This window comes from Bos grunniens, chromosome 11 (assembly GCF_055505025.1).
Source record: "Bos grunniens cultivar Pamir isolate PY7600 chromosome 11, Bosgru_T2T1.0, whole genome shotgun sequence".
NCBI classification, from domain to species: domain Eukaryota; kingdom Metazoa; phylum Chordata; class Mammalia; order Artiodactyla; family Bovidae; genus Bos; species Bos grunniens.
Genome location: NC_141175.1, coordinates 78,866,942 through 78,890,024, shown reverse-complemented (window position 1 = coordinate 78,890,024; position 23,083 = coordinate 78,866,942). Strand labels below are relative to the sequence as shown.

Below are 23,083 nucleotides of genomic sequence, written 5' to 3'. Positions count from 1 at the left end.
TTTATTTCCTGGTTTTTCATAAACATACAGGTCCAATCAGCCTGACAGTGTAAGGATTTTAATACTGGACTTGACTCACATCCTTGGGAGTATCTATATGCTAAGATGACCAACTCTGAGAGCTGTCTAAACCTGGACAAACCACTGTCCTGTGGTTCTGGGTCACAATGAAGCTTGGGAGGATGACAAATTAGTTGCTTGAAAGAGTTCTCCATTCAAGCCTCCTACTAGCTGGGCGTCTACTTTAAGCACCAGCCCCAGCCTGCAGCTCCCCGGGAGCTCTCCCCTCTCGTGTTATGAAGCATACATATTGCAACATCCTCTTCTGTTTTTATGCCTTGTCTACCCACTGATAATGTAGGTCATCTGAACAGAGGGGTTGTGGCTTGTACATTTCTTCATATTTTACACACCTTATTAACTTTTGCATTTGAGTGTGGACTCTCCAACTATCTCCCTGGTCACCTTAAACAAAGTCACTACACACCCCTTCATGGATCACAGCCTTGCCATGGTGAAAGGGCTTGTGTAACTCAGTGAAGCTAGGAGCCATGCCAGGCTGGGCCACCCAAGACAGACAGGTCATACCGAAGAGTTCTGACAAAACACGGTCTACTGGAGAAAGAAACGGCAACCCACTCCAGTATTTTTGCCTGGAGAACCCCATGAACAGCATGAAAAGGCAAAGATATGATGCCTGTAGATGAGACCCACAAGTCAGAAGGTATCTAACATGCTACTGGGGAACAGCGAAAGGCAATTACTAATAGCTTCAGTAAGAATGAAGCGGCTGAGACAAAGTGGGAACAACACTCATTTGTAGATATGTCTGGTGGTAAAAGCAAAGTTTGATGCTGTAAAGAATAATTTTGCATAGGAACCTGGAATGTTAGTTCCATGAATCAGGGTAAATTGCACAAGCAGAAGATAGTAACATTGAACACTAACATTTTAGGAATCAGTGAACTAAGATGGACAGGAATGAGAAAATTTAATTCAGATGACCATTATATCCACTACTGTGGGCAAGAATCCCTTAGAAGAAATGGAGTAGCCTTCATAATCAGCAAGAGAGTCTGAAATGCAATACTTGGGTACAATTAAAAAAAAAAAAAAACAACAGAATAATCTCAGTCTGATTCCAAAGCAAACCATTCAACATCACAGTAATTCAAGTCTATGCCCCTACCACTGGTGCTGAAGAAGCTGAAGTTGATTGGCTCCATGAAGACCTACAACACTTTCTAGAACTAACACACAAAAAAAGATGCCCTTTCATCATAGGGGATTGGAATGCAAAAGCAGGAAGTCAAGAGATATAGCTAGAATAAAAGGTATGTTTGGCCTTGGAGTACAAAATGAAGCAAGGCAAAGTTTAACAGAATTTTGTCAAGAGAACACACTTGTCATAGAAAACACTCTTTTCCAACAACACAAGAGATGGTTCTACGCATGTACATCACCAGATGGTCAATACCAAAATCAGATTGATTATGTCCTTTGCATCCAAAGATGGAGAAGCTCTATACAGTTAGCAGAAACAAGGCCTAGAGCTGACTGTGGCTCAGACCATGAGCTCCTTATTGCAAAATTCAGGCTTAAATTGAAGAAAGTAGGGAAAATCACTAGACCATTCAGGTATGACCTAAATTAAATCCCTTATGATTATACAGTAGAGGTGACAAATAGATTCAGGGGATTAGATCTGGTAGACAGAGTGCCTGAAAAACCAGGAACAGAGGTTTGTAACATTGTATAGGAGGCAGTGAACAAAACCATCCCAAAGAAAAAGAAATGCAAGAAGGCAAAGTGGTTCCTGAGACAAGAAGAGAAGCAAAAGGCAAGGGATAAAGGGAAAGATATACCCAAAGGAATACAGAGTACCAGAGAATAGCAAGGAGAGATAAGAAGATTTTCTTAAATGAGCAGTGAAAAGAAATAGAAGGAAAGAACAGAATAGGGAAGACTAGAGATCTCTTCAAGAAAATCGGAGATATCAAGTAAAGATTTCATGCAAGGATGGGCTCAATAAAGGATAGAAATGGTAATGATCTAACAGAAGCAGAAGAGATTAAGAACAGGTGGCAAGAACACACAGAAGAACTATACAAGAAAGATCTTAATGACCTGCATAACCACGATGGTGTGGTCACCCATCTAGAGTCAGACATCCTAGAGTGTGAAGCCAAGTAGGCCTTAGGAAGCATCACTACAAACATAGTGGAGGTGATGGAATTCTACCTAAGCTATTTCAAATCTTAAAAGATGATGCTGTGAAAGTGCTACACTCAATATGTCAGCAAATTTGGAAAACTCAGCAGTGGCCACAGGACTGAAAAGATCCGTTTTCATCCCAATCCCTAAGAAGGGCAATGCCAAAGAATGTTCAAACCACCATACAATTATACTCATTTCACATGCTAGCAAGGTAATGCTCAAAATTCTTCAAGCTAGGTTTTAGTAGTATGTGAACTGAGAATTTCCAGATGTACCAGCTGGGTTTCAAAGAGACAGAAGAACCAGACATCAAATTACCAACATCTGTTGGATCATGGAGAAAGCAAGGAAGTTCCAGGAAAACATCTACTTCTGCTTCATTGACTACCTAAAGCCTTTGACTGTGTGGATCACAACAAACTGTGGAAAATTCTTAAAGAGATGGGAATACCAGACCACCTTACCTGTCTCTTAAACCTGTATGTCAGAACCAGACATGGAACAACTGACTGGTTCAAAATTGGGAAAGGAGTATGACAAGGCTACATCATACGAAATGTCAGGCTGGATGAATCAGGAGCTGGAATCAAGACTGCTGGAAGAAATATCAACAACCTCAGATATGCAGATGATGCATATCTATCAGACGTACTCTAATGGCAGAAAGTAAAGAAAAACCAAAGAGTCTCTTGATGAGGGTAAAAGAGGAGCATGAAAAAGCTGGCTTGAAACTCAACATTAACAAAACTAAAATCATCATCCAGTCCCATCATTTCATGACAAATAGAATGGGAAAAAGTGGAAACAGGGACAGATTTTATTTTCTTGGGCTCCAAAATCACTGAGGACAGTGACTGCAGCCATGAAACTAAAAGACACTTGCTCCATGAAAGTAAAGCTATGACCAACCTAGAAAGCATATTAAAAAGCAGAGACATTACCTTGCCGACAAAGGTCCATCTAGTCAAGGCTATGGTTTTTCCAGTATTTATGTATGGATGTGAGAGTTGGACCATAAAGAAAGCTGAGCACTGAAGAACTGATGCTTTTGAGCTGTGGTGTTGGAGAAGACTCTTGAGAGTCCCATGGACTGCAAGGAGATCCAACCAGTCAATCCTAAAAGAAATCAACCCTGAATATTCACTGGAAGGACTGTTGCTGAAGCTCCAATACTTTGGCCACCTGATGAGAGAGTCAACTCACTGGAAAAGACCCTGATGCTGGGAAAAAAATAAAGACCAAAAGAGAAGGAGGTGGCAAAGAATGAGATGTTTAGCATCACCAACTCAATGGACATGAATCTGAGCAAACTCTGGGAGATAATGGAGGACAGAGAAACCTAGTGTGCTGTAGTTCATGGAATCACAAAGAGTTGGACACGACTTAGTAACTGAACAATGACAACAGCACACAACAATTTACAAAATATTCTCTAAGGTTCCGTCTAGCTCTCAACAACCCCTTGGTTGTTTTTGAAATGTTTTTGTGGCTCTTAGAAAAGATATAATGAAAAAAAATTTTTTTGCCCAACAGCACAGTTTCAATTGTTGATAGAAAAGATTACAGCAAACTCAAGGAGAAAATAATGATAAACTAATCATTGGAAAAGACTCTGATGCTGGGAGGGATTGGGGGCAGGAGGAGAAGGGGACGACAGAGGATGAGATGGCTGGAGGGCATCACCAACTCGATGGACGTGAGTCTGAGTGAACTCCAGGAGTTGGAGACAGACAGGGAGACCTGGTGTGCTGCAATTCATGGGGTCACAGAGTCGGACACGATTGAGCAACTGAACTGAACTGAACTGAATGGCAAGGAAGGGAGGGAAAAAAACAGAAGCAGGGAGAGTTCTCAAACCATGGTAATAAGGGTCATTAAGTTGGCAACTCCATGGGATGTTGTCTGCAGAAATGGGAACCAGTGAGGGTCACTAAACATTCCTGGAACAGAAACTCCAAGAATAGGACTACCAAATTGTGTGGGCTAGTAGGGAACACATCACTGCAAAGTGAACTGCCCTTTGTCCAACAGAAATTTAAGATGACACACACATAATTTTAAATTTTCGAATAACCACATTACACAAAATGTAAACAGGTTAAATTAATTTTAATGTTTTAGTTCATCCAATATACAAAAATATTATTATTTAAACATGTAGTAAAATTGTTTAAACTACCGATGAATGGATAAATAAAATGTGGTATACATACAAATGGAATATTACTTAGCCATAAAAAAGAATGAAATAATATCATCTTCTGCAATATGGAAGGACCTAGAGATTATCATATAAAGTGAAGCAAGTCAGACAGAAAAAGACAAATACATGATTTGCTTATATGTGGAATTTTTAAAAAGTACAAATGAATTTATTTCCAAAACAGAAATAGACTCACAGACACAGAAAACAAACTTAAGAGTTACCAAAGGGGAGGGGGAGAGAGGGATACATTAGGAGTTTGGGATTAAAATATACACACTACTATGTATAAAAAAAGATAACCAACAAACACCTACTGTATAGCAAACTATACTCAATGTCTTGTAATAACCTATAATGGAAAAGAATCTGAAAAAGTGTGTATGTGTGTGTGTACGCTCTGTTACTCAGCCATGTCCAACTCTTTGCAACCCCATGAACTGTAGTTCACTAGGCTCCTCTGTCCATGGAATTTTCTAGGCAAGAATACTGGCGTAGTTCACCATTTCCTGCTCCAGGGGATCTTCCCAATCTAAGGTTCAAACCCATGTCTCTTGCATCTCTTGCATTGGCAGGTGGCTTCTTTACCACTGGGCCACCTGGGAAGTAATTCATATATAACTGAATTACTTTGCTGCACACTTGAAACACAACTTCGTAAATTACTTCAATTAAGAAAAATGTAACTATTAAAATGGTATTTTACATTTTTTTTTTATACTAAGTCTTTGAAACATCAGTGTGTATTTTACACTTACAACACATCTCAGTTTGCATTAGCCCTATATAAAGTGCTCAACAGCCGTATGAACAGCCCAGGTCGAAATGACATGGATACTGGGATGCTAGAGTTCCATTGTAGTTTAAATTTCAGAAACTGTTCTCAAAGGTCTCTTTTCTCATGGAACTGACATTCTTATGAGACAGGATATGAACAGGCTTCTTTTAAGTTTCAGATGGTGACAAGAGCTGTGAAAAGAGGAAAATAAGGTGACTCTCTAGAAAGCAACTGGGAAGAAAATTGTGGAGATAACTTAAAAAAAAAATGATCAGAAGGTTAGAAGGACTTTCTGAGAAGATGAAATTTGAGCAGAGATCTGAAACGCAAGGAGGAGCCAATCAAGAGAAGACTCAAGGGTTAGGCATTCCAGGTTAAGTGCCCTGGGGTCAGGATGAGCTTATCTGGGCTTGAGAAACTGAAAGAGGGCCCATGTGGCAGGAGTGTGGGAATGAAGGGGACAGTGATGAAGAAGAATTTAGAAAGGCAGGCAGCTATGAGACCACATAAAGCAGCAGTTCTCAACTCTGGCTGCAAAGATACAATCTAGAAAATACTCCTGCCCGGGCCCTCATCTTCTCACTCTGCTTCATTTGGTCTGTGGAAAGCTGGGGCATCAGTATGTTTAAACACACTCCAGGTGATTCAAAAGCTTAAGCAGGGTTGACAGCCACTGAGGTACAGAGTTGCAGACCCCAGTCCAAGGTCTGAATTAATTCTAAATGCTGGGGAGGCACTGAAGGGTCTGGGGAAAGGTGCAGCGTGATCCAATTATCTTTTATGGCTGATGTTTTGTGAAACATGGACTGTGGGGAGGATGACAGCAGAAAGAAGGGGTGCTGGCAGGGAGCCCACTGGACAATGATGGCACAGGAGAGCAGGATGCACACAGGGAGGAAAATCGCTCATCTAATAACTTATCCGGGAGGCAAGAGCTAGGAGGAGGAGCTCCTCAGAAAGGTGGCGCTTACTTTGAATATTCCTAATACATTTGTGAAGTGGGCTTATTTGGCAAGATCTTTTTATGTTCCCTTGAAATCTAATCTGTGTTTGGGCCCCAGAGTTGGTCTTACCCCAGCATTGTTGGTGCCTCCTGTTCACCATCCCCTGCCAGCTTTTATGACCCTCTCTCCGCTGCATTTGAATGGCTCAGGAGTAAGCGGATGATGGATGTTGGGTCAATAAGGAAACATCCTCACAGAGACGGAGAGACAGGGAGGCTGCCATGCTCAGGCACCTTAGTGCCATCAACTGCTGCATTCCCTGCACAAAGGGTGAGAGCCCGCCACGGATGCATGGAAAGCAGCACAGGGAAGCCTCCTAGTGGCCTTTGCAGTCCCTCTTTCTGGCTGTTTCTAAGGACCAGACATGTGCCTGTCCTTTCTAAAGCTGTGGGAGTGACCCTTTATGAGGTGACATTCACACAACATAGAATTAACCACTATAAAGTACATGCTTTAGTGGCATTTAGCGCATTCGCAATGTTGTGTAAACAGAATCATACGACGTGTGACTTTTGTCTCTGGCTTCTTCCATACAGCATAAAGTCTTAAGGGTTCATCCACATAGTGTGTATCAGAGTCTTTCCTCCTTGTGGCTGAATAACATTCCATTATATATATATACCACTTTTGGCTTGTCCATTCATCCATTAAAGGACATCTGAGTTATGTCCACCTTGCGGCTATTGTGAGTAGTGCTGCTATAAACGTACGTACACGTTTTTGTCTGAGCCTCTGTTCTCCATTTTGAGGCCCACACACCTAAGAGTCAAATTTCTGGGTCACAGGGCAATTTTTTCCAACTTCAAGGAATACTACGAATAGTAGTATTTTATTTTTGCCTAAGGTTTTACACATTGGCTGCTGCTGCCGCTGCTAAGTCGCTTCAGTTGTGTCCGACTCTGTGCGACCCCATAGACAGCAGCCCACCAGGCTCCGCCGTCCCTGGGATTCTCCAGGCAAGAACACTGGAGTGGGTTGCTATTTCCTTCTCCAATGCATGAAAGGGAAAAGTGAAAGTGAAGTTGCTCAGTCATGTCAGAATCTCTACGACCACATGGACTTTACACATTGGAGGTGGGCACAAATTAGGAGTTTAAAACTAACAGATACATACTACTATATATAAAAATAGGCTCTCCTGGTGGTTCAGTCAGTAAAGAACCTGCCTGCAATGGAGGAGACCCAGGTTTGATCCCTGGGTTGGAAAGATCCCCTGGAGAAGGAAATGGCAACCCACTCCAGTATTCTAGCCTGGGAAATCCCATGGATAGAGGAACCTGGCGGGCTACAGTCCATAGCAAGAGTAGGACACTACTTAGCAACTAAACCACATATATAAAATAGATAATATCAAGGACCTACTGTATAGCACAGGGAACTATATTCAATATCTTATAATAACCCCAAATGGAAAATAACCTAAAAAGTAACTCAATTACTCTGCTTTACATGCATGTGTATGTGTTAAGTCGCTTCAGTCGTGTCAGACTCTTTGTGACCCTGTGGACTGTAGCCCACCAGGCTCCTCTGTCCATAGGATTTTCCTGGCAAGAATATTGAAGTGGGTTGCCATGCTTTCCTCCAAGGGAATCTTCCGGACCCAGGGATCGAACCCGCATCTCTTGACACGTCATGTATCGGCAGGCAGATTCTGTACCACTAGTGCCACCTGGGGAGCCACTTTGCTGTATACCTGACGCACGGTAAATCAACTGCACTCCAATTTGCAAAAAAGTTGTACACGCTGTGTTTCTGTCACCTCCATCAAGAATACTGCTGTGGACTCCCCTGGTGGTTCAGTTAGAAATCTGCCTCTCAGTGCAGGGGACACAAGTTCGATCTGTGGTCTGGGAATTAAGATCCCACATGCCGCATGGCAACTACTGAACCCGTGTGCTTCAAAGCCATACACCTAGAGCCTGTGCTCCACGACAAGAGAAGCCACCGCAAGGAGAAGCCCACACACTGCAACCGGAGAGCAGCCCTCGCTTGCTGCAACTATAGAAAGCCCACATGCATCAATGAACACCCAGTACTGCCAAAAAATAAATTTTTTTAATTATGCAGAGGAATATAGTTTAAAAAAATAATACTGCTATTATGGGCTCAAATCAGATTTCTGGTCCATTTAGCCACCCATCAATTCCTTTACAAATGCTTAGTCCAAACACCCCCACGGCAACAGCAAAACAGGATGCAGGGCCACTCCTGTCACCGTGTCCTGACTCTACCTGTGCCCCACCCTCCCTGCCCTCCTTCACCCCCTCACCGTTTGCTCCTAAGCACCCTCCTGCTACCCTCAGTGCTGGCTTGGGCTCCTCATTCGTCCTGGCTCCTCCTTGTCCCCATTAACCGACACACTCATTAACCACAAGCCTCCTTGTCGTCCCCTCTACCTCCAGAGCTCTCACCTGCAGTCATCCTAAGTCCCTATAAGGCTTTCTACCCCTAACCCTATGGGCCCCAGTACTCCCAGCCTCCTGGGTACACCCACAGCCTTTATTATAGGTTTCCACCCAGCTCAGCCATCAGTCTTGTCGTTTCTGCCTACCACTCCTATAATTTCAGGTATCAGACAGTAATCTCTGCCACCCCTTTCTCTGATGGCCCCCACAGCCTCCAGGTGCAGGCACTGGGGAAGCAGGTACAGATGGTCAAAATGAAGCAACAACCTCTATGATGCAATGAACCTCCACCTCTGTGGGAAGCACAAATCTCCTGTGTGATCCCGGTACATTCCTTCCCCTCTCCAGCCTTCATAAAACAAGTGACTACTTCATAGGGAGAGGTATTCTGAGCATCCAAGGCGATAATGGACATGACAGTTAATAGTTTCTTTGAACATAACAACCCTGCAAGGTATGGATTGTTATACTGATTTTACAAAGAGGCCACCAGGGCTGAGAGATTGAGAAACTCACTGAGGTCAACATGCTATCAGTGCTAATGTTGGGTTTTGATCCAGACCAGTTTGACTCCAAATTCTAGATTCCTTTCTTCACATGAAGCTGAAATTGCATTGAAATTACAACATATTAGACTCTGTATTAGCAAGAGGTCAGGGAAACAATTACATTCATTAATTGTACCTCATAGGGGAGATTGGTGGGATTCTTTAGAAAAGCAACTTGGCAATAAGTATCAAAGCCCTACAAGTGTTCCCACCTCCTGATCTTGATGAATTTATTCTCAGGAAAAAAATTGTATAAAATAAGAAGGTACAGTATAAAGTATTTATTTCTGCATTATTTGTATCATCAATAAATTGGGGGTAATCTAAATGTCCAAACACAAAAGTTGATTAAGAAAATTACCGTTTTGAACTTCGCTTGTGTGCCAGCAGTTAAGAATCTGCCTGCCAACGCAGGGAACATGGGTTCGATCCCTGGTCCAAGAAGATCCCACATGCCACAGGACAACTAAGCTCATGCTGGACGAGAGAGGCCACTGCAATCAGACGCCTGAGCACCGTAACTAGAGAGCAGCCCCTGTTCGGGCTTCCCAGGCAGCTCAGCTGGTAAAGAATCGCCTGCAATGCAGGAGACCCCAGTTCAATTCCTGGGTCAGGAAGATCCCCTGGAGGAGGGCATGGCAACCCACTCCAGTACCCTTGCCTGGAGAATCTCCATGGACAGAGAATCCTGGCAGGCTACAGTCCATGGGGTCGCAAAGAGTTGGACACGGTTTAGCGAAAAGCACAGGACAGTACAACCCCACAGTTCACAACCTCTAGTTTACCATAACTAGAACAAGCCCACATGCAGCAGCAAAGACCCAGCACAGTCAAAATCAAATCCAAAAAAAAAAAATTACAGTGTTAAGTCAAAGGAGTCTTACACAGCAATAGATCTCAAGTCGAGACAATTTTGCCCCTGCAAATAACATTTGGCAGTGTCTGAAGACATTTTCTGTTGTCTGAGCTGGGGATGGAGGATGAATTCCATGTGATCTAATGAGAAGAGGCCAGAGATCCTGCTAAACATGCTATGATGAATAACACAGGCCCCAAAATGTCAATCATGCTGAGAAACAGAAATTTAATGTTATGAATATGAAGACCTTACAATTTCATGTTAAGAGCAAAAGTAGAATTCTAAATTTGAGCTATACTATGATTATAACCATGGAAAACTATCCTGCATATTAAAGGAACACAAGGTGAAAACAAAACAGAAAAAAAATACATTGTTAAAGAGTTTTTGAAGAGAAACCCAGTGTAATGTTTTTTTTACACTAAACAAAAATTGGAAAAACTTGAAGGACAACTTGCTTCAGATAATGAGCTACAATTGTTATTTCCAGATCTAACATTGTACCCTGCACATTTTTCTGCTCAGTAAATACTTTTGGAAAGAAGAAAGGAATTTTTTTTTAAACAAAAGCTATGTTAACAGATCTGGAACAGAAGTGGCATTTTTAGAAAATCATCCAAATGTCATATCCACCACACAGATCAGTACTCCTGATAAAAAGGACAGAAATCAAACTGAAACTAGCTTATTCCAGCAAAGAAGTATGTTGGGGAAAAAGTTTGTAATGAACCAGGCATTAGGTCAGATGGATTCAAGAGCTCAAACAGGGCTGCCTTCAAGCTGGTATGTACTGTACTCTCTGACTCTCAAACTACCACCACACACTCACTCTCTAAAGGTGACCCTTATTCTCTACTGCATACAGCCCCCTCAAGCAGATGGGTAACAGAAAGAGGCACAGGTGGCTCTAGACTTAACACCATTTCCTGCCAGAAAACGACTACACCTGCAGATGGACACATGTTGCCTTATGTGATGCTCCCAGCAGGACCAAGTACCTAGGAGCAATCGGTGGTAAAAGGTGTCATTGCTCCCAACTCTCGGCTCCCTTTCTTGAAACATGATCACACATCTCACCATTGCCATGTGGCTTAAGCGCTTTCCTACAAGTGGGGTTCACACTGTCACCTATGTCAGCGTGGCCTGTGTCACTTTCTTGAGTCAATGGGATGTGAATGGAAATGACAGAAGAAAAGCTTTAGGGACAACAAGAGTTTCTCCCAGTTTCCCTGCTCTTTCTTTCAGCCATGGTTCACCTCAAATGAGGGCTTTGCCTTTGGCTGGGGTCCCTGATGAGAAGGCAGAGGGAGCAGAGCCATAGCTGACCTGGAGTGTTTATGACATGGAAACAAATCTGTTTTCTAAGCCACTGAGGTTTGGAGGTTACTTGTTACCACCACAAAACTGATTAAAACAGAGCCCCACAATTAGAAGGAACAGCAGGAGGAACAGGAAGTGTAGAACAGGAGAGAAGGAAGAGAAACTTTTGAGTACCCAATGGTGCTCAGAATCATGTGAATGTTTGTGAGAGATGAAAGACCAAGGCTAGGAGGTCTATGCTGTTCTCTGCTGCTGCTGCTACTGCTGCTAAGTCGCTTCAGTCGTGTCCGACTCTGTGTGACCCCATAGACAGCAGCCCACCAGGCTCCCCTGTTCCTGGGATTCTCCAGGCAAGAACACTGGAGTGGGTTGCCATTTCCTTCTCCAATGCATGAAAGTGAAAAGTGAAAGTGAAGTCACTCAGTCGTGTCCAACTCTTAGCAACCCCATGGACTGCAGCCCACCAAGCTCCTCCGTCCATGGGATTTTCCAGGCAAGAGTACTGGAGTGGGGTGCCATCACCTTCTCCGGTGCTGTTCTCTAGAAGCTTACAATCTAGCTGGAGTGGAACCATGGACGAATGAAACGGCCTAACTACAGGGAGAGCAGAATTTAAGGGCCAAGCTCCAGGCCTAAGGCTGCCATAATTCCAGGTGTGAAGCGGCAACTGTTAGTGGTGTGGACAGAATGCCAAGGGCTCAGGTGAGCTCTGAAGGATGGATAGCACTCGGGGGAGACTGCTATTGGCTGAGAAAAGGGTAGAGAGCATGAGGAGTGAGGACACATCAAGAGGACAGGCCATGGCTGAGGAAGACATCCTCGGCTTGAGTCCATGACTTCTCCTAGGGGTCATCCCAGGTACATCCCCAATTCTCATCAAGATTTTACAGAGCTCGCTGGCCCTCCTCTCTGTTTGTGGGTGAAATAAAGATAGAGATCTGTAAAGTCAGATACAAGCAGGGCCCCAGAGGTACATGGAACTCTGGAGGCTGTGTCAGGCTGTGGGGTGGGGGGAGCGGGTGGTGAGGGGTGTTCAGAACAGCTGCTGGTCTTCTAAGAGGCGAGACAGGCTGGGAACGTAGGGTCTTGATAAAAGATGTGTTTGGCTTTGTTTGTGACCACAATCTCCACCCAGTAGGACTGCATTTCTGGTCACCGAGCCCCATCTTCCATTTCTGGAACATCTGCCATGACGTCCTGAGAAAAGTAAACCCTGTGGCTGGAAGGTATTGCATGGAGCCAGTGAGAGAGGACAGTTTTGCAGAATTAAGATGCAAACAGATGCTGACCTTTGTTCTCTAAGGAGAATACCTCCCCTTTGCTTTTTCCTCTGGAATTTTCCACATACCATGCTGACCTTCATCGAGGGAGAGGAGGCTTTTACAAATTTAGACCTGCCCTGATCTGCTTATAAAGGGATTTGTGCCAGTTATATGTATCCATATGGTATAACTAGAGTTTGGTTTCAATGAGAAGACTGAATTGAAGAGAAAATAAAGCAGACAAACGAGAGAAAAGCAGGGAGTAAGACAGAATGCTTGAGCAAAGTCCAGGAGATAGTGAAAGACAGGGAAGCTTGGTATGCTGCAGTCCATGGGGTCGCAAAGAGTCGGGCACGACTTAGCGAATGAACAAGACACAATGCTAAGCAGAGAGACACAAATTTGATAGTATGCTTCCCAGGGCAAATACACGGAGGGTAATACTGGTTACAAGTCTGCTGGTTTCTAAAAGGTAAAAATAGGTCCCCAGATGAAATACAGCTCGTATTGATACTAAAACCAGGGAGTATTTTCTTCGGGCCCCAAAGTAGTGCATTGGAAGGAACTCCACCTGCAACAATGACCCACAGCGAATACAATAGCAGGCTTCAAGGGGCTCTTCTTCAGTATAGACTAATGTGTGTGTGCTAAGCCGCTTCAGTCGTGCCCAGCTCTTTGTGACTCTCTGGAATACAGCCCACCAGGCTCCTCTGTCCATGGGATTCTCCAGGCAAGACTGCTGGAGTAGATTGCCATGCCCTCCTCCAGGGATCTTTCCAACCCAGGGATTGAATCCACATCTTGTTACATTTCCTGTGTTGGCAGGTGGGTTCTTTACCACTAGCGCCACCTGGGAAGCCCACAGACTACTGGCCCAAATGGACGAATAGACAAATTTCAACTCCTCAAAATGAACTGCTTGAATGACCAAGACACCGCAGTCCAAGTCTGCCCCCATCGGATGATATCCTTTGGCTCTAGGATAATATTTAGAATATAGAGAAACAGATGAATGGCTTATCCTTCAAGTCATCCTCCTTGAACATTATTTCTTTAAAACAAGCTTCTGATAAGAATAGAGCTGCAGAGTTTGGAGTTATCAAGGCAAAAGTCTGAGGTTTAAGATAATCCATTGTTCCCATTAAGGGAAGACTGAATATGCTTTGGCCACAAACCAAGTGGAAGGTGGGGCCAATGTCCTCTTTTGCCAAGTTAAGGAGCCTAATCAGGACTGGAGCCAGCATGAAAATCCACTGAACCTCCATCTAGAAGGGGGCCAAGAAAAGCAGCAAAGTTTCCCACAGGAATTAGTTCTACATCTTCTCCAACCTGTGGCAAAGTCCCAAGAGCTGTACATCATAGAAATCAGCCACTGGCAGGTTAGCCTAGAAAATGTTCAAAGCAGCCATTACCTACTGGCCATTAAGTCCACAAAACATTTAATAAAATGCCCAGGGTGCTTAGAATCTTAATACAAGTTCACAACTTTTATTTATTTTTTTTCACAGCTTTAAAAAAAAAAAAAAAAACACTGCATTGAGCCAAAAAAATGAGTTACATACTGTTATCTTTACAAGTCACAAAATGAGAGTGCTAGCGTAAGAAAGAGGGAGAAGAGCACACCAATGTTAAAAGAGAAAGAAAGAAAAGGTTTGGATATTACTGTGCATTATTGTCTTTGAAAATAGATACTTGTCCCCACAAAGTCTTCTGATGATGTGAAAAGAAAGTTCTAAGGAATTTCGATTTGTTTGACCCGCTCCCACTGTCCACAGCTCACTCAGCTCACCCAGTAAACCCTGAGGGTCTGTTTCACTTTTTCCTTCCCACACAAGCATCACACTGACAGTCTGGCCTTTCCAAACCACCACTGGAAACTTCAACTGAATTGATCATATATCAGGCCAATCTTGATGCCAGAAACCTGTGACATTGTCCCTGCCAGGAATGACAACCCTCATCTGCCAAGCTGGACTCATTGCCTGGGCAAGTGAAGGGACAAAATTTTCACTTCACTCCATCTGGAGCAACAAATTCAGGACACAATTGAAACTAGCCTTAAGCGTCTTAAGAGGGAAGGATTAGTTTATACACTTATCTGATTCTCATTGATACCTAGTATTGTGTACACAGTGGGAGCTCAATAATTGCTCTCATTCTATGAATACTTAATTTATTCCAGGTGCTGTGCTTGAAGCTTTACATAATTTATTTCAAGCAAACACTTTGTCATTCATTTTAACAATTCTCCTAGAAAGATATCATTGTCCCCATTTTAAAGATGGGGAAACAGAGGCTTTGACAAATCCACTGACTCATCCAAGACAGTATAGTTAATAAGCAGCAGAGTGGACTTTGATCCCAAGACTGCCCAAACCTAAAGCCTAAGATCTTTCCACTCCACCATGAAGCCTCCCTAAAAGCATATCATGAAAGCTACAAGCTCCTCCAATGACTGCTAAGCCCATAGTGGAAGTCAGAGGTAGGCAAAACTTGGGTAAATACCACATAAACCTTCTAACAGTTACAAAACCCAGCAACAGGATAGGTCATGAGACAGTGAATGCTTCCTCACAGAAACAACTTTCTTTCTGAGATAATATAGAGGGAATTGAAACTCTGAAAAGCTGGACTAGATGATCTCAATATATGCGGGGTGCGGAGTAGGGGCGGAGACAAAACAAAAACAAAGACTGCAAGTCTGATTCTGAGAAATGAGGTCAAAGTTAAATTCCAGGTCCTTTCATAAGGACCTGATACATGAGACATTCTGTTTCAAGAGATAGAGATGAAAAAGACAATCCCCAGTATGGAAAAAAGGTTATAATTTGAGCTGGGTATCAGAAGAAAAACTGAATTTCAGAAAATGGGAGTGGAGGAAAGTTGAATATTATGCCTAGTTCCAAATGAAGAGAACAGAATGTTCAAACACAAGATGTGAGAAAGTATAGAACATGTTTTGGGAAATAGAGGGTACATCAAGAAAGTAGTGGGAGAGAGGAACAGAAAGGTACATAAGGCCAGATAATAGAAGGCTTCAAATGACTAAGGAATGTGGATTTTAGTTGACTGCACTTGAGAGCCATTGACGCTTTTGAACAGGGGAGTGATTTATTCATGGCTGTGACTTAAACAGCTTAATCTGAATCCTCAACAAATATAAGCAAACAGAATCCAACAACATATTTAAAAAAAAATCAGTGTAACCCACAACATCAATAGGCTAAAAAAGAAAAACATATGATCATATTAATTGATTCATAAAAAGCTTTTGACAAAATCTAACATCCATTCATGGTAAGAACCCTCAGCAAACAGGAAAAGAAGGGAACTTCATCTGCATAATAAAGAACATCTACAAATAACTACAGCTAACATATTTAATGGTGAGACGTGGGTGGTTTTCCCCCTAAGATCAGGAACAAGGCAAAGATGTCTACTCTCACCATTCTTCTTCACAAGCATACTGGAAGTCCTAGCTACTGCAATAAGACAAGAAAAGGAAATAAAATGTATACTGATGAGAAAGGAAGGAATGAAACTCTTTGTTCATACATGGCATGATTACCTATGTAAACAGATTGATCTGGCACCCAGTATAGGAAGGATCCTACTTTGGTGGAATAATTTTGAATCAAGAAAGTAGAACTAATGTCTTTTTTTTTTTTTTTTAACCTGAGCAAAATGTTTATTATAACATTCTTTACAAAGGCCAACAGCTAGGGGAGAAACAGCCAACCCTTAAGGGTTGAATCACACAGATGCTACATCAAACAGTGGAATAGGATATAGCCATTTAGAGTCAACAAGGTAGAGACATTTTTCTCTGTCTCCATATTTTTAGATTTTTCTACAACTGAAATGCATTATTTTTTGCAAAATACATAATACATAAATAACAAAAAGTAGGATAAAATAAATTGGGGGTGTTTCAAAAATTAAACTCCTGTAGAAGAAAAGATCAACTGTTTATACACTGTTCTGTGACAAACAAAATTAGAATTTTAATGCATTTATTTTGCTTCTTTTCACATAGATAACCTTTTCACATAAATAAAGAAGAGCTTTTTATGTTTTTATTGTTTAATTTTTATTTCATATTGGAATATAGTTGATTTATAATGTTGTATTAGTTCCAGGTTTAAACAAAGTGATTCAGTTATACTTATATCCATTTTTTTTTTCAGGCTCTTTTCCCATATAGGTCATTACAGAATACTGAGTAGAGTTCCCTGTGCTACATAGCAGGCCCTCATTAATAATATGTTTTATATATCAGTTCAGTTCACTTCAGTCGCTCAGTCGTGTCCGACTCAGCGACCCCATGAATCACAGCCCGCCAGGTCTCCCTGTCCATCACCAACTCCCGGAGTTCACCCAAACTCATGTTTATCAAGTTGGTAATGCCATCCAGCCATCTCATCCTCTGTCATCCCCTTCTCCTCCTGCCCCCAATCCCTCCCAGCATCAGGGTCTTTTCCAATGAGTCAACTCTTTGCATGAGGTGGCCAAAGTACTGGAGTTTCAGCATCAGTCCTTCCAATGAACACCCAGGACTGATCTCCTTTAGGATAGACTGGTTGGATCTCCTTGCAGTCCAAGGGACTCTCAAGAGTCTTCTCCAACACCACAGTTCAAAAGCATCAATTCTTTGGCACTCAGCTTTCTTCACAGTCCAACTCTCACATCCATACATGACCACTGGAAAAACCATAGCCTTGACTAGACGGACCTTTGTTGCCAAATATCTCTGCTTTTGAATATGCTATCTAGGTTGGTCATAACTTTCCTTCCAAGGAGTAAGCGTCTTTTAATTTCATGGCTGCAATCACCATCTGCAGTGATTTTGGAGCCCCCCAAAATAAAGTCTGACACTGTTTCCACTGTTTCCCCATCTATTTCCCATGAAGTGATGGGACCGGATGCCATGGTCTTCATTTTCTGAATGTTGAGCTTTAAGCCAACTTTTTCACTCTCCTCTTTCACTTTCATCAAGAGGCTTTTGAGTTCCTCCTCACTTTCTGCCATAAGGGTGGTGTCATTTGCATATCTGAGGTTATTGATATTTCTCCCGGCAATCTTAATTCCAACTTGTGCTTCTTCCAGCCCAGCGTTTCTCATGATGTACTCTGCATATAAGTTAAATAAGCAGGGTGACAATATACAGCCTTGACGTACTCCTTTTCCTATTTGGAACCAGTCTGTTTTTCCATGTCCAGTTCTAACTGTTGCATCCTGACCCACATATAGGTTTCTCAAGAGGGAGGTCAGGTGGTCTGGTATTCCCATCTCTTGAAGAATTTTCCACAGTTTATTGTGGTCCACACAGTCAAAGGCCTTGGCATAGTCAATAAAGCAGAAATATATGTTTTTCTGGAACTCTCTTGCTTTTTCCATGATCCAGCGGATGTTGGCATTTTGATCTCTGGTTCCTCTGCCTTTTCTAAAACCAGCTTGAACATCTGGAAGTTCACGGTTCACTTATTGCTGAAGCCTGGCTTGGAGAATTTTGAGCATTACTTTCCTAGCGTGTGAGATGAATGCAATTGTGCGGTAGTTTGAGCATTCTTTGCCATTGCCTTTCTTTGGGATTGGAATGAAAACTGACCTTTTCCAGTCCTGTGGCCACAGCTGAGTCTTCCAAATTTGCTGGCATATTGAGTGCAGCACTTTCACAGCATCATCTTTCAGGATTTGGAATAGCTCAACTGGAATTCCATCACCTCCACTAGCTTTGTTCGTAGTGATGCTTTCTAAGACCCACTTGACTTCACATTCCAGGATGTCTGGCTCTAGGTCAGTGATCACACCATTGTGATTATCTGGGTTGTGATCTTTTTTGTACAGTTCTTCTGTGTATTCCTGCCACCTTTTCTTAATATCTTTTGCTTCTGTTAGGTCCATACCATTTCTGTCCTTTATCGAGCCCATCTTTGCATAAAATGTTCCCTTGGTATCTCTAATTTTCTTGAAGGGATCTCTAGTCTTTCCCATTCTGTTTTCCTCTCTTTCTTTGCATTGATCACTGAGGAAGGCTGTCTTATCTCTCCATGCTATTCTTTGGAACTCTGCATTCAAATGGGAACACCTTTCCTTTTCTCCTTTGCTTTTTGCCTCTCTTCTTTTCACAGCTATTTGTAAGGCCTCCTCAGACAGCCATTTTGCTTTTTTGCATTTCTTTCCATGGGGATGGTGTCTTGACCCCTGTCTCCTGTACAATGTCATGAACCTCCATCCATAGTTAATCAGGCACTCTATCAGATCTAGTCCCTTAAATCTTATTTCTCACTTCCACTGTATAATCATAAGGGATTTGATTTAGGTCATACCTGAATGGTCTAGTGGTTTTTCCTACTTTCTTCAATTTAAGTCTGAATTTGGCAATAGGAGTTCATGATCTGAGCCACAGTCAGCTCCTGGTCTTGTTTTTGCTGACTGTAGAGAGCTTCTCCATCTTTATATATAGTAGTATGTATATGTTACCCAAACTCCTAACTCTGCCCCCCTACCTTTCCCCTTTGAAAACCATAAATTTGTTTTTGAAATCTATGAGCCTGTTTGTTCTGTAAATAAGTTCATTTTATCATTTTTTAGATTAGAGTGGAACTAATTTCTTAAGCTCATGCTGGAGTAGAGACTTCCCAGAGGCCACATTAAAAACAAGCAACCACCACCATATTCCCAATTTAAATAGCAAACTTGAACTGCATTAATATTGATGCTAAGGCACTTAGAAATTTCACTAGATGCCACGTATCAAGTCATCTGTCTGTTTAGGCCAGCTCAGTAGCACTGTCCCTCTCCTCCTTCACCCTGGAAATAAACTTCTTGTTCTGGAGGGTAAGGCATGATGCAATAGCTGTATAGTATACTAATAAGCTGCTTTATAAGGGTAGTGTATTAAAATCTATCTCATCTGTTTTCTCCATCTTCTTCCAGGCTCAACCCAAGCAATTAGAGTAACATTAGAAACAAAAATGGCCACAATACAATCCAAAATTTCCATATTTCTGTGATGGCTTGCAAGTGACTATGTCTTTCTGTAACTATCAAACTGGACAGAAAACTTGAGAACAATTAAATCAATGAGAATGTCGTTGACAATGTGTACAATTCAATACAGCATAAAAGGAAATTTAAGTATTAAAGTGGTGAAAGAGAAAAAGCAGGAGTCAGATGGGCAAACCAGACTTTTGAGTTTTGCACTGTTACCACTAGCCGTGTGACAAGCAAGTTTCTTTTTTAAAAAACTTTTTACTTTATATTGGCATATAGCCGATTACCAATGTTGTGATAGTTCCAGGTAGACAGCAAAGGGACTCAGCCATACATACACATGTATCCATTCTCCCCAAAACTCCCCTCCCATCCAGGCTGCCACATAACACTGAACAGAGTTCCCTGTGCCATACAGTAGAACATTCTTGGTTAAAGTTTCTTAATCTGTGGCCTCAGTTTTCTCCCTTTTGCAATGAGAATGATAATACCAACCTAACGTTATAAGAATGAAATGTGAAAATACACACAAATTTGATTGACAGCAAATGGCTAACCAAATGTTCAAATACATGGCTAAACCAGTTGTTTATCCAACTGGTAAGGCAGAGCCTATCCACTGAGAGCATTGTGTACAAAGCAGATGATGGGCATAGGCAGTTCCAAGAGCAGTGGGCTAGGATGGACAACTAAGGCATCCTGAAGGATGTGTGATTCTGGTTGAATCCTAATGGAATCAGAGAAGAATTCAGATAGGTAGGGAGAGCTGCTGGCATAACAGGAGCTCAAAAATAACTATTGAATGAGTGAATGAATGGAAAGCATAGAGAAACAAAAGAACGAGTTGGAATGTCCACGACGCATCCTAGAGACAGTGAGAGGCCTGAGGTTAACAATTAAAGATGGCCCTTGACTCTGCGGAACTTTTGTTTCAAGGAGTTTTCTCTACAAGTGCCCACAAGAACACTATGGAATTTTCTGGAGATGGGCAGTACTGTTCCTCTCACCCTAGAGAGGTCACATGTCTATGAAAGCACACTGGGCCTGGTCTGACCCCTGGGGCCTGGGCTGTCCCTCTGACCTACCTGTGACCTGTATATTTGGGTGAATACACTTCCTGTAGCCCCAGTGGGACAAGACAGCTCTTGTACCTGCTGACATATTTAGACACATACACTATCTCAACGGCCACTGCTCTCTCTTGATAACCACCACATCACCTAGATTGCTGAAGTCAGCTTCCTTCATAAACCACAGCACAAAATATTCTCATGGGAAAAAAAAAAAAAGTGCCAAGGCATCTTCTGACTCGGGTGTTTGAGTTTTCAAAATGAAGCTTTCAGGTAAGAGTAATGGTCAGAGGGACAGAGGTTGAGTCTGAAAACGTCAGAGGAGAGACGGAGAGGCAGCAGAAATTAATAGAAAGAACCCTAGAGATTTGGTCTCTAGGTTAGGGCCTGCTGTTAAATCTCTCTGTGATCTTGGGCAAGTCACTTAAGCTCCCTGGGCATTCGTTTTGTCATATGACAATCAGTTGTTTGAGGGAAATAACCTCCAAGAATCTTGCAACTCTCACATTCTAGGACTGCCAATGAAAGAGACCCTGTTTTCTGTCTGGGCAGAGGTAGGTTAGGCCCAACTCTTCTTTTCTGATGCTCCTTTATCCATTCTCCCCCTCACAACACTTAATGACCTGGGAAAGTAACCAGCTCCATCATTTAGACAGCCAGCAAGTAACTAAAGTGAGGTGGAATCGTAGGTCTGCTTTTTCCTGTTTGTTACTCTCACCGTCCCACAGAGAAGAAAAAGTCACTGTGGGGAGGCTGCCCCTCCCTACTGAGGCTTTAAGTAGGATTGCTTATCAAGCCCTATCACCGAAACACCATTACGAGCCTCACACTTTTTTCTAGGTATTGACAGACTGACCTTGCCGGTGGGACACAGAATAGGATGGCGAGGGTCTGGGCACCTTGTCTAATGAACAAGCAGGAATGAGAGCACTTGGGCTGAACAAGAGCAGACTCGAGAGAAGCACAATGATGACAAGCGGCTGAAAGGTGGACAGACAGGGGAGGTCTGCTTGGTGTCGCTCCACAGAGCAGAACTGACGGCCACCACAGGAAGCTCCGAGGGAGACAGATGACATCACCGCTGGAAGAAGGGCTTGCCCACAGTAAGATCATCCAAAGGCACCTCACAGGGGTAGTGACCTCCCTGACCCAGGAAATGTTCTTGACCCAAAGGCTCTTTGCCCGTCTACCAGGAGACCTTATACACTCAGCAGGGCAAGGGGTCAAGGCGGACATTCTGCAGTTCTACCTTAGAACTGACACTGAAGCTCTGCAAATGCTGTTTGCCTTACTTTCTAGCTATTGTGTGTGTGTGTGTGTATGTGTGTGTTTAACTTGCCAGAGTTCAAACCACAGTTGAATCTCGTGCTTTGACTGTACTCATTGCTTTTTCCATTGAGTGGGCAGGGACTTGCCAGCTTTTGCTTTAAAGTTTCCCCTAATTTTCATCTCCTCTCCCAATCAGAAGTCTTTATGGGTGTGATCGAGTATAAAAGTTTTGATGCATAGAGACGATCAGTTAAAGGTTTTGCAAAGTCAACTATCCTTTTTCAAAGTAGAAAAATACCATTGCTGGTTTCCGTTTCTCTGACCAGGCTATTATAGAGAGGGGCCCACCCTTCTTGTGCTGTACAGAGAAGAATAAAGTGCAGTCACTGCAAGCACACAGCAGCTGGGTGGACATCACACGGGGCAGTGGCAGGGGTTCCGAACAAACTCCAGAGCATCCTGGAAGACAGGACAGCTGACTGCAGCCATTCTTACACTGGTTTCCAGTTTTTGTGCCCAATTACGGAGTCCATGGCTCAGATTTCCTTTCTTAAATTGTTTTCTGATTTGCACCTAAGACATTCCTCTTCAAGAAATCATTAAATTTGACATGGCCATACTGTGTATAAACAGTAACAACCCAGCTCTCCAATCCAAGGGCACTATTAATATCTTGTTAAAGTTTGAACTGTTCATGCATTGCAATGTTATGCAGCCTGAAGAAAGAATTATTTGAAATCCATGAAGAAACGTGTGCTAGAAAGTCAGGCTCTCTGGACCCCATCCCTGTCTTCTGGTACCCCCAATTCTTACAAAAGAGCATACAACCAAAGAATTCAAAATAGGACCCTCTCCCCACAGTGTTCCTGAGTTATCACCTAACATTCCCCACAATCTGACAGTTGAAGAGATCTCTCTCACCTTTGAGGAAAGCTGAAGAACTTTTACTGATAACCTCAACGTTGCAGGCCAAAGCCAATGCACCCCCCTCTCTCCCATCTCCCTGGAAAAAACAGTGCCTAGAAATACATGGGCAGGGGCCCTGGACCACTCACCTCCCCGCACTGGGCCTGATGCCCACCCCCCATACAGTGATCCTAAGGGGTCTACCCAGATGGTGCCGCATAGGCGTTTCTAGTCCCTTAAATCCTA

At 42.7% G+C, this 23,083-nt stretch overlaps 1 long non-coding RNA gene across 1 annotated transcript in view; it reads right to left on the bottom strand.

The window, feature by feature from the left end:
• LOC147363380 (uncharacterized) overlaps nt 1–23,083 on the bottom strand; it is a 95,042-nt gene that overhangs the window by 54,118 nt on the left and 17,841 nt on the right. The window lies entirely within an intron of this gene.